This window comes from Sebastes fasciatus, chromosome 7 (genome assembly GCF_043250625.1).
Source record: "Sebastes fasciatus isolate fSebFas1 chromosome 7, fSebFas1.pri, whole genome shotgun sequence".
Taxonomy (NCBI): Eukaryota; Metazoa; Chordata; class Actinopteri; order Perciformes; family Sebastidae; genus Sebastes; species Sebastes fasciatus.
Window position 1 is genome coordinate 10,195,782 of NC_133801.1, and position 13,185 is coordinate 10,208,966.

The 13,185-nt window shown below is 40.1% G+C and overlaps 1 protein-coding gene across 1 annotated transcript in view; it reads left to right on the forward strand.

The window, feature by feature from the left end:
- The first annotated feature begins 1,091 nt into the window (after window positions 1–1,091).
- Window positions 1,092–13,185, forward strand: part of b3gat1a (beta-1,3-glucuronyltransferase 1 (glucuronosyltransferase P) a) — a 167,314-nt gene continuing 155,220 nt past the window's right edge. The window contains exon 1 of the mRNA XM_074641494.1: window positions 1,092–1,199. The gene's annotated coding sequence lies outside the window, so the exon portion shown is untranslated. The remainder of the gene's footprint in view (window positions 1,200–13,185) is intronic.

Here is a 13,185-nt window from a genome sequence, read left to right on the forward strand (position 1 = left end):
CAGGAGACCTATGGAGACCCACTCCTAAAAACATTGCTCAATAGCACTACTAGTGGTCAGAAGCTCCACATGGTACCTTTACATTCTCAGTCGTTTGATGCTGGGCAGGTAGGAAGAAAGAACAACCATTGGTTTGGTAGCGCTACAAACAATGATCTGAAAGCTGCTTAGAGCTGCAGAGTCGTGTTGATTCTCAGTGGGATCGGCATCACTATAACAACCCTTTCATATTTAAGGGAGTCGTTTTTAGTGTTAATGTCAAAATTATCACTTGATGGAACTTGACTAAACAGCTTACAGCATTAGGTTGAAACTGACCTTGACAGCGTTTGTGTTAAAACTATTAATTAAATGATGGCGTAAGAATTTGACATTTATATAAATGTCTCTACTGTTTACCGAAAATGACTATCAAAGCCTTGGTCAGATAACTCTGTTAAACATCATATTTGTGTAATCTACTACTATTACTGAACTTTTACCTTTTTAAAATGTCTGTTCTCTCCTCCTAATGATAAGCTTTAAAGCTGAAAATAAAGTATTTCAAATACAAAATTTACAAATAATAAGTCTATTAAATAAAAAAATAAATAAAAGGAAACTGAGAGTCGATACCACTTTTATCTTGAATAAACCAGAGATCCATGTCCTGTCTGATAGCACAGTGGAGTTAGTCAATATGTTGATTAGATGTAAGAAAGCAATTGGATATCAATCCACTGATCGTTGGACTGATTAATAATGTTTAACTTAATGAGGTTGAAGGATTTAATGTCTGCTGTCTGACTATGATGATGAGAGATCTGTACTCGCTGTATATTGTGACTCTGCCACACATTTAGGGGAAGGATTTATGAATATAAATATTAAATGGTTTAATACTCACATATAGCCAACACTGGTAAGGTCAGGTGATCAGTCAGGTGACCTGTTTCCTCCTGGATCACAGGTGTAAGGGGGCGTGGCCAGGGGGACAAAGGGAAGAGAATTGTTTGGGGTGGAGAAGGGGAAATGTTTGTGGAGGTACATGGAGGAGTAATAAAGAGCCAGGAAGGCTTTAGCTGGGAAAAAGCATGCTCCTTTGTATGGTTGTCCACCTGAAGTGAACAAGGAAATCAGTGATTTGAGGACCATAATTATTGAGCACAGGACTGGAAATCAAGCCAAGGCTGGATTACCATTTCCCAATACTATGTCCGGTGAGTTTTATTCTTTTGGGGTGTTTTTTGCAATGCATTGCTTCTCCTGATTTGTATTTTTGCATTTTGAAGGGAGGATATGTGTTACATTTTAGTATTTTGGACATTTTGGTTGGATTATGCGGCCTCGTTGAGGAGGACAAACCTTGTGGATATTCAAGTGGACATTGGTTATTTTCTTGTGAACTTATTTGGGGCGGGGGTTGTTTTCTTTATAACGTGTGTTGAAGCATACATTTAAGTTTCCATATAGTGCATTCCTCTGTTGTCAGGAGGGTTTTAAAGGCACACACATTCTTTGAATTTCTTCTTCAGGTCTTAATATCACAGTAGCTCTCGAATTATAATTGTTACGAATAGAGACGCACCGATCAATCGGCTGCCGATCGAAATGGCCAGTTTTCAGCAGATTGACTATGACGGGTGACCAGCTGACCAGTCTTTTATTTCCAACTTTTTGCTGGTCACATTAACACGTGCCACATGATAATTTTGTGTTGCACACCCAATGGCACAGAATAACGTCACAGCCACACACACACACACACACACACACACACACACACTCACTCACAGCCACACACACTCACAGCCACACACACAGTGTGGAAGTTCTTCAGCGTGAGTGAAGAAGACATAAAGCTTGCAATCTGTCTCAACTGCGAGTCCAAAATAAGTCGTGGAGGAACAACCATAAAACATTTGGAACAACTAACCTAATCAGACGTTTATTATATTGCAATTCATTCCCATGATGCTGCTCAGAGTAATCACAGTGATCGGCTCGTCTGCAGACAGCACGGGGTCTCTCCCTACCACTATAGATGACAATAACAAACCAGGAAAAGGATAACATTTTGAATTTTTCACAGTTTAGACTGACTTTGGAATTGTTGAAATTATTTTCTGGGATGTTCCGGGACGTGGGTGAAAAAAGTTAGTCTGGCGCCTTGCTGTCAATTATAGTTCTTTGAAAGAAAATCGGAATAGGCAGACTTTTAAAAAATTGGAAAAGAAAATTGCAATCGCTGCATCTCTTCTAACTAAGCTTAAAATTTAAGATGATTGTTATAATATAAACCCCTCATATCTGAATCACTGACTGCACAACTCTCTGTGACAAGAAACCTGAAAGTCTGGAGAGGTAAGCAACCACAATCTGTACAGTAGTTTAAAGATTGAAAAGTCTTGAAATGCTGGTTATTCAAACCTATGAAGAAGTTCCCAAACACTTGATTACTGTTTAGTGGCACTTTAGTAAGGGTTGGTTTCTATATTACAATACTTGGTGCTAAATGAAACATAATGAAATATGATAAATGACTAAATAAATTGAATCATAGATGCTGTAACATGTTGCCGGTAGATCATTTCCAATTCATTAGTTTTCAAATATGTGTAATCAACCTAAAAAGTTATCAGTTTTTGCTAATAATTTACAAACCACAGCCTATGTATTACTAAGTCATTGTTACTAAAATATTCATGAATGTTAATACGTTACACTGGACTGCACTCTTGTTTAACTAATATAAATGATTTGTTAGTACATTAACATCTGTTAAACATATATACAAGCTTTTGCAGCTTTTAATCACAATATTAAAACCCTTGTATAAGAAACATCAACTTTTGTAAGACTGAGGTTTTTAAGCCATTTGACCTTCATGGATGAACTCTTAACAAAAATATTTTGCAGTTCAATATGTAAAGTCGTTGAAGCTTCACTTCTTCACTATTAACCAGTAGTTTTTCAAGGCTTCGCACATCTTGTCATTTCAAAGTTTCACCTTGAATTTGATATGCAGGTTAAATTTTTTTTAAATTGTTTAGTTTATTATGGAGCCATTGAATCATTTATCAAATCCACACGTGTTCTACAAGTTAAACATGTTGCATGTCATTACATATTTGCCTGCTTTGGTCCTGAATGTGACCTAGATGGTCCACAGAAGGCTGAGTCCGCCTTTGTGCCCTTGATTTAAACCCATTATCCTTTCACTCTGGCAGGTTCAGAGCATCAGATGCTGCCATCTAACAGTCTTTAAGCCCTGCCAGGAAACATCCCAATATTATGTTTCCCATTTGATTTATTTATTCACTCAGAGTCACCATCCTGGCAGTATTTAGACACAGGCTGGATGAGTATTATAAAGAGAGTCTGTCCCTTCTGCAATTTATCATATTGAAATAGTTTCTATTAAATTTATGTTCTTTTTAGAGATGTTCTGACACAAATCTTTCCTTACCGATTCCGATACCTGAACTTGCGGTATCGGCCGAGTACTGATCTGATACCAGGGAGATAACAAAAAAATATAGCTATTATTATTATTATTATTATTATTATTATTAAACAGCTGCTTACTACTGAGCATGCATGAATGTGATATGATTACTATCTTTGTCGTGTGACCTGGCTCAGGTTAAACCATTTATAAAACATGAACAAATACATACAGAGAATGAATGCAGTAGAACTTTCTTTTATTATTCAGTTTTACTTGTTGGATTTCCCACTGTGACATGTTGCCAAATTGCTGACATTTTCCTTGCTCTGACTAGCGTTACCGTTACTCTCTCCACTAGCACCGCACTGTTGTTGTTTGATATCATCACTTGACAAATTACCTGCAATCAGTTCTTCTTCGCTGCTCTAAAGCAGTAGTTGAAAGTGGCAGCCATGATACGTGCAGGGTAACAGCACAGTGAAGGCTACTGTTTTGGAGCGGAGAAGAAGAATTGATTTACGATTTAAACAATTTTTTTTTTCTGGGTTATTAAATTATGGTATTGAATCGGTGCATAGACTGACGAACTCGCCAAATTTTGGGCAGTATCAGACACATTTCTGATACTGGTATCGGTATCGGAAACAACTCTAGTTATTATTATGGAAACCTATAGCTGGCTGGAGTCTTTTTGCAATTAATGCAATACACACATGTTGTTATTTGCATTTATTTGACTCCATCACATCAAATTTGTGGGAATGTGTTTAAAAGTGTATATCGTATATCTCACAAGGCTTTGATGAAGGTGGAGGAAATTAAGACCATTATGAGATCCAATATCAGAGATGGAGCGCAATGGCACGTTAACACCATCCGTTACAGAAGGAGCAGAGATGTTATTGTTTTTACCTTGAACATACCATTGCATTTGGTAGGAAACCCCAGTATGTACATTTTTATCGATTAAGATAGCAGATTCTATCCATCTCTAAATCTATTGCAGTCCCTCTGGAAAAACCTCTGCCAGATCCAGGACAGTTTCTCCTAGACGAGCAGTCACGGCAGTATGTTAAGCCATAGGTACTTTACCAGGACGACTGGGAATATGATGCAGCAGATTCTATTTTCAGCCTCAGCACATGAGCTCCGATCGCTGGGAGGGTTGAGGAAACACAGAGCTGGCTGAAGGTAGAACAGCTTGGTTACACACTTGGCCAGTATCCATCAACTCAGTTTAACTCATCAGTGTGCCGGTTAATGAGGACCGATGACATTGTGGTCCCTTAACACAACATTACGATTCAAATCCTTTTACCCGACTGTAGTGGGAAAACTATAACAGACAGCTATGGGAGGTTGTGTCAACAAACGGAGGAAGTGAATAACTGTAAGAAGAGGAGCGATGTGGTAAGAGGAGAGGAGTGGTCAAGGGATGAGCAGTCTAAGAATAGGAGGCGACGGGACAAGGTGATAAAGGACAGGACAGTGGAAGGAGAGTTGGGAGAGGAGAGGGCATGAGAGCGGAGACGGGATTGGAGAGGATAGGGTGGTAGAGAACAGGACTGAGTCATCATTATGGTAATGCAGAGTGGTAGTGAGCGCAGAGCAGCCGAACCGCGCTGACTCACTCAAATGCACTTTCAGTAAAACATGGAATGTCATAGAGCACCCCAGGGAGAGGATGAGCAGTCCAAGGTTAGAAAATACACACAGCACTTCATTTGTCTGTGGTTCAGCTTCAGGCCGTCCCCCTTGTTAGACTCCAGAAAGAGATCCTGTCTACAGTCACGGGATGAAACTCTAGTGTTCATTTTCTATGGTATACAACTCTCTGTCATAACTTATCGTTTGCAAATCCCTGCACCTCTTAGTTCATGCTGTTCTCATATACCGTTCATAGCTATACCTACGAAAGGCAGTTCACTGTAATTATTATATATTAGGGGTGGGAAAAAAATCGATTCACCTATGTATCGCAATTTTTTTTTTTTACGATTTTGAAATCTATTTTTTATTGCCAGAATCGATTATTTGCTTCATTTGAGTCTAAATGAAGGTAGAGGAAAGTTATTGCCTTTATTGTTGTAGTCAGAGTAACGGGACGTCATACCTGTCCCGTGTCCTTCAACCGAGACAAACCGCAGCCGGCAGCAGCAAGCCGAAATTACAAACAGGAGGGTCCGCGTGGATACGAGCTGCACCCTCACATTTGAAATCCAACATGGTAAACACTACACATACAGTAAAGTATGGAAACACTTTGGGTTTCACACATTGCCAGGAAAAGCAGAGCTAGACATGAAGGCTAAAGCTGCACGCTAACTCTGTCCTGGACAGGAAACGTTATTGTATTGCGGTAACGTGTGGTCAAGCCAGCCGTCACTCTGATCTCTGTGGTCAAATCGGCCGATGCTACAACTATATAGAGCACCCATATAATAATAATAATTTATGTTAAATGCATTCAAACAGCCCCGATGGAGCTGATCATAGATGTATAAGGAGAACGGAGCTACGGAAGTAACATTTATGACCATTTTTGAAAATGTATTTCTAGTTAAACTGCAAATCTGCTATAGGCTAATATCCTGGTTATTATTTTGATTAAAAAAATCTGTAATCTGAGTTTTTTGTGCAATGAAGTGGATTGATAAAAGCTGGTAAATAATCTTACTTTTAGCAAATAATAAAAAGCTTTGATTTTAAAAGCTTGATTTCAGTGCATCATCTGTATGCAGTATGGTAAAGAGAGGGGTAGGTATCCAATATTTCTGCAAGCTCAGTTGAACCATCAGTACTCTCCTAATGAGCTGCTAATGAGTGTGAAACAGAGTGTGCAGTGCCAGATGCCCTGCCCCTTTAACCTAATAACTCATAATTGTGGTTCGTACTGTAAATTACTGCATCACATAAGCTGATTATAAATATCGATATGATGCCTTAAGGACTTTTATACCCCACTTTGTCAATTAGCATACCTGATTTCACAACTATCACAATTATCTTTCAATTTGGTATCATTATGCTGTCTAGGGAATAATGTAAAATTAAAGACCCCAGAGAGAACGTTTATGAACGGAAATTCAGTGTCCACACACCCTTAAACAAGACCACTCACAACATTAATTTGATATTTTGTACACATGACCTATTCAGATAGTAGTTTCTGTTAATCACATACGTATCAATATTCTATTAGGTCGTGTTCAGACTAGGGTCGGGGCGATATTGAAATTCACCTACTGACGATATTGCTTTAAGAAAAACAAAAAAAAAGCTGAAACGCAGGAAAAAGTGAGACGTACATGGATACAAATATCTATAGACTGGAGATACATATGTTGCAATACCCATTAATGGCCACAATATACAGGCAGTAAGCACTGTTTTACACCAGGGCATGCTGATGTCAATAAATCAAATCAATCAACTGGTAGTCACTGACCTCGTACTGTCTAGCCACCGTTGACTGTCAAGTCTATATGTTGTTGCCTTTGCAAAACACTCTGATGAGCAAATATGAGCATTTGTATTCTTTTTGCTTGTCCAAAAGTCAAAATGTATTGAGAAAAGATAGATGCAAAATATTCAGTTTCAATCCATATTTGTTGGGGTTTATCCTTTCAAAAACAACATTTTCACTGCGGTCAACTCTCCGGCACTCACCTGTATTAACGGGGTGGTCTAGCAGCAATCTAACAGCACCATAAATTACATTTATATAACAGCAATAACACAAAATCAGATGTATGCTTGCATGTTGTTACTTTCTTTCTTTCTGATGCACTACAATAATGCGGTTGAAGCATAGAAAAAGCAAGAGAGAAAGAGAGAGACAGGGTTTCTGCCAGTGTATTGCAACCATGGCGGCAGAAAATGTTAGCATGCTGACATGTTAAACTAAGAATGTGAACATGGTGAACATTATACCTGCTAAACATCAGCATGTTAACATTGTCACTGTGAGCATGTTAACATGGGGATGTTAGCATTTAGCTCAAAGCACCACTGTGCCTAATTAAAGCCTCACAGAGCCTCTAGCATGACAGTGGACTTGACTGAGACCATTTGAAAATCAACATGCTTTACCTTAAAGAGCAACAGCTAAAAAAACTCCAACAGTTTAAGTTCGGTGCTGCAGTGATGTAAGAGTGTAATATAGGGAGTGTCAGTTCACTGTGACATCACTGCTGGGTGTGGTTACAGGTGCAACAGAGCACTTGACCACATCCAATTGTGATAGCGGTTGTGATCAGAGGTGAAACAGACCTTCAACCAGAGAGGGCGGTGAAACTCTGCTTTTCAGCCTGGTGTCAAATGATTCTTTAGCTGAGGCCGTATATGTGGATTATTCCTCATGTTTGAATGCCACCCATTTGATCCCTACAGTACAGCTGGATAAAACAAGCACAAGGGATTACTTGCAGGTCCAATGTGACCGAGGCCGTGTTGATGGTCATTACAGCTGTCGGGTCTGGTGGCTGTCGACCTTTTCAGATATAACTTCTATTAAACCCTTCTGTGTGAGTCATTTCAGGACATTTAGAGGGATTTAACTCTGCTGGTGCTGTCATTTGCAAACTGAGCCCTCTTCGGCGAGCGCGTTAAGCTGTTGCGAGGGGAGCATCTGCATGAACGCAGGCGACCAGGAATGGGGGTTGCATACACGTATGTGTTGCAGGAATTTAATGGGGGTCATGTCCTCACCTTATTGTTGCTGACCTGGGGGCTTATCTATAATCTGTGGTGATGTAGGAATCACCATGGGGATGTCATCTTGATGCTAACACCAGTGGGAAGGCTGCCTCTTTAGGTTTCATTCAGCTGGGTTTCTCTTTACAGTTGTAAAGAGCACATTTGTCTTTAGACTTGTCTCCCATTATCCTGAGAGAAATGCGGGTGCCCGGTTAGCCATTTAAGCAGATGTTGTTAATGCCACAAAAACATATTCATCTGTTTGTGAGCGGCTCTGGCCGAGCCACTGCAAACCTCTGATAAACCTTTAATGGCCTTTGCGTTGGTGTGTCTGCTGCAATCGCTGGGGAGCATGCATCCGCATTAAGGATCATTTTATGTGTTTACTTTGGCTGATAACCCTCATGCTGTCTGGATAGTTCATGCCTTTCAGACAAAACCCTCTCTTTCCGCTTTTCTCTCCCACTGTCACCCTGCCATTCCGCTCGTATTTCACCTCTGATTACGATAAACACTTCAAGGCTATTAATGACACAACATAATAACGGGGGGAGGAGATTGAGATTAAAGGTCAGGAGACAAATGAGGATGCAAGCAAGGACAGCGGGAAGGACAGAATTACCATGCCTGGGCTCTTTTTAGAGGAAAACAGCCATCTGTTCGATATGTTACAGTATATATTACATATTAAATGAAAAGACTAGATGTTCTTGACAATATGTATAGTGTACAATATGGTACTTTATAAAAGTCGTACCAGCGCTTACCTGTCATTGTTATCTTTTTCTGAATTTGTCTGACAGATGGTGATTCTAGCGTTGACATGTGCAGCATTTCCTCCACATCTCAGCCTGACACATTTTTCATTTCTCTCTGTGTTACAGCTGCGCCGCCAGTCAAAAAACCAACTGAGGCATTTCCAATATCAGCTGTAACAGAATGAGGTTATTTCACCCCAACTTTCATGTAGGCATGGTTTCTAATCGAGCCATTGCTTTCATTGTCGAGTTTGCTCCCATTGACACTATTTACGCTTTATGGTATTGTTATCTTTAGATAATAAGAGCTTCTCCACTTATTAAAGCACTCAACCTAATATGCCTGTCAGTGGGAGGTGCTATAAGACAAGTAGGTATGTCACAGGAACCGATACTTCGGCAAAGAATGTATATTACCAAGAAGTGAAAGTCAATTGTTTGTTCCATTGCAACATCAGCGCACAGCAGCAAAGCTATGCTTCCGCCATTTTGGACTGAAGAGGACCGTAAAAATTTCCCTCCTGGGATTAATAAAGGTTCATCTTATTTTATCTTATTTTATCTTAAAATGGCCACCTAAAAAGTGCCGTACAAAAGTAAAATAAAATGATTTCTACTCTATTGTCATATTCTACCGAAATGGCCTGTGTTGATACCAGAATTCTGAAAAGGTGACTGTACTTGTTTTTCTATAGCACTGTCAGGGCGAGACTAACGGCATCCTGTCGTCCTGGGGACCATAGAAAATGTGTTTGGGAAGTAGTAAACTCACTATCGACGCATCAGCAGACACACCCTATTTTTTTCCCTGATAAAGCTACATTGTAATAACAAATCTGTGTTGAATTCGGCAGGATGAGAACTAGTTAAAGTTAGTTGTTAGCAGCCAGTAAGCAGCACAGAGAACTGCACAGAGTGAACAACTAATATTAAGGTGAGTTGCCATTGATTTACATCATGATGTGTCTATTCAGTAAAAATTAATATTGGGTGAAGGTAAATTCTAATGTTATCATAATGTGTTCAAATGTAATCTAGTAAACTGTAGTTTTTGTCGAAACTTAAATAAATCCAGTTTGAAGGAGATGTTTTCACACCAATATAAAATAGATAATAGAAAGGGAATTATGACCTGTTTAACTTCCTAACAAAAACCAGTATGCAAACTGTAATAAAAGAGTGGATGTTGAAGTACATGGGATTTATTGTTTTACTTTTGTTTTTTACCGTGGCATCGAATCAAGTTTCGAGAGTCATGCAATTTCACTTGTATCGACTACTAAATTTATGGTATCATGACATCCTTAGAGACAAGTCAAATATGTTTTCTTAGGAAGAATGGGAAGGAGGCACAGATTGTAATTCCATGGGTCATAGCATAATTCTGTTGAAATTTGTTTAACACTGCATTTAGCAAGCATGCAATGGTTGTTTCATGGCTTACAACTCCACAGTTGGTGGTGCATACCAATTACAGTAACTGCACAATCAATGCATTGACATGCACTTAAGTAAGCAGGTTAAGGTTAGCTTTCTCCAGTAAATCAGGGCACGAGATTAAAGAAACCTGATTTCCCGGCTATATCTATTCAGGAGAAAGCCAATTGGTATAATCTGGTTTCTAATTGGCGTATCACATATGTGCATGTGCATGGGAAGACTTCAGAAAGGGAAATGAGGTGGATCATAACTCGTAGTGATGTATCCTCGTATTTTTTCCACTGTGACAAAAACTGAAACTAACACAAAGTATCCTCTAGACGTCTAAATAACTCAGTCTCAACTGCTGAGTATCTGGCTATTAATAAAATCCAGAAACATTTGCACTGTAAGGATCAGTCTGCTCCAACCCAGACACACACACACACAGAAAACAGCCGAAGGCAGCGTCTTGTATCACTAATACAGTTAAAATAAGTAATGCTTCCACAATATGGTCGGGGTTATGGGAAAAATCTGATTAGTGACCTGCTCCATGTATGGGGGGATTTACAGTAACCAGGTTACTACAGTGCATGTAAACACGTCCGATTACCTGCCTTACCTGATTTCTTTGAGTAACCTGGATTCTTGAGTGCATGTGAACGCACCGTCTGATAGATTTATGATTAATATAATTATTTTTAGTGAACCTTAAGTATGGGTCCAGTAACATTTATTATGATTACTGCAACGTCACATCAAACTCTCAATTGGTAACCCCAAGAAACCACCTCCAAAGATTGTGTCCTCAAAGAGCCCTTAAAAAGCAGACCCATTAAGCATGAAAGAACAGAAAGCGGCCATCACCTTCAAGAAAGGCAGGTGTGACAAAGAGGTGATCGATAGAAGACAAACGGCGTCGGGGCAGGGCCCTCAGATCACGCTCTTTTTGACAAATGAGACCGGCTTTGTGAAACAGACAGTGAAAACAAATACTCTACCATCTGCCTCGGGCACCGCAATTTTGGAGTTAAGTGACATTCCTCGGAATGAGCGTAGACAAAAAAAAAAATAACAAAAGATAAATGTGTTTTGGCGTGGAAGAGAGAGCATGGCATGCTCGCAGCTACATGTAGCTCCAGACAGGAGGTGGTAATGTAGAAGAGAAGTGGGGTTATTTAGACGCAAGGTCTACCAAATCAGTCCACACTAGGAAGAAAAAACACTCCTCTCCTTGGTCAACTGTGTTTGTTTTCGGACTGTTTTACACCACTGAAACCAAAGCAAAAATGCAAATTATTTAACCATTTTTATTTGAATTTCTTTCATACAAAGTATAAAGTGTAACATGGGGCTGCACAATTAATTGAGTTTAATTGTGTTCTCCGCTCATAGAAAACTGCGCTGCAGTTCAAATCAAGCCCTTCCTAAACTAACAACCAGCCACCAGCTGGCGATCGAGATGTTTTGGCTTCACTTTTTGGGAGCTGTCATGCCGCTGTGAGCGCACCCTACAGTGGTAGCCTGTGAGAATCTTTCCTGAGTGTTGCGGCTGAAGTCTGTATAAGAGTAATATGCCGTATATTACCCGTTTTGCCCGTCAGATGGGCACATCTGCCGAGGGGATTCAACTTGGCGGGCCAGAGACGGCCGCTCGGTGTGGGAGGATCCTCTCCCCGGTGCTGGTTGGCCCTTGCCAGGCGCATTTCTGTGAGCTTTACAACACCCCTCACTCTGACCTCGTTGCTTCCTGGGACCGTGGACTTAATGCTTGTTGCGACTTCTCCCCGTCCATCCGGGGCTCCCTGTGCAAGTGTCAGCCGGGGCGAACTGTCCTCATTGCGTCAGGGGTCTGCGGCGATGTCAGCAACCCACTTGACTCGTCTTGTTAACCATTCTTTGTGGGTGTGACTTTTTGTGAAAGGGCAATAAACACATTTTCTTAGTTTGTAAAATCATGAATAATCGTAATAAATAATCGGGATCTCAACATTGATCAAAATAATCGTGATTATCATTTTGGCCATAATCGTGCAGCCGTAGTGTAACATGCCTCTTAATTTCCTATTCAGCCAAATAGGTCCTTGAGACATCGTCCAGCATGCTGAGCACTGTCCTTGCTGTCTCCTTCTCTAAAAGCCAAATTAAAAATAAACCAAAAACCGCTCGTCAGTGGGATGACAGCACTATAAATTGCCTAATTTCCTTCCTCCAATCCAATCTCTTTGGGTATTTTGCGTCAATTGCTCAGCGATCCTTCACACGAAGAGCAATATAATCTGTGCTGTCAGTCAGGCGGTGTGACACTCAAGGGAGCGCCACAGTCAGGTTGATTGACTCAGAACAAACTGAATTACTTGGGAACTAAACAGCGCGTTGACAAACAGTGCATGCTTTCAGGTGGCGGAGACACAGACATAACGCTAATCTCATCATCAACCAGTCCCTTGGCTTGTCCATGATGAAATTAGAACAGGGACATTGAATGTAATGTGTTGATAGGCTTATTTGTCATTTTAATGAGGTTGGACGGAAGAAAATTGTGAACACCTCTTGTCGGCCTCAAGCTCCCTTGTTGCCATTTTCGTCCTTTTTCTTTCTCTCTTTTGTCTCTTTGCAGATTTCATAGATGTATGCGACTGACAGGTGCTGTTGTTTAAATCCATATCTATTTTTAAAGAAGTTTAGGTCAGCATACTGGTCAGCAAATCCTCTACATCCTGAGTGAACTGAACTAGAGACAGATATGCCATCTTAAGCAATAAATGAATAAATCACTTACTAATTTGATTTGTATAGGATAAAAGCTATTTAACTTGTTAAAGTCCTCATTGTCTGCCTCTTAAGCATCTGTGACTGATACCCAGAGGGCCAGCA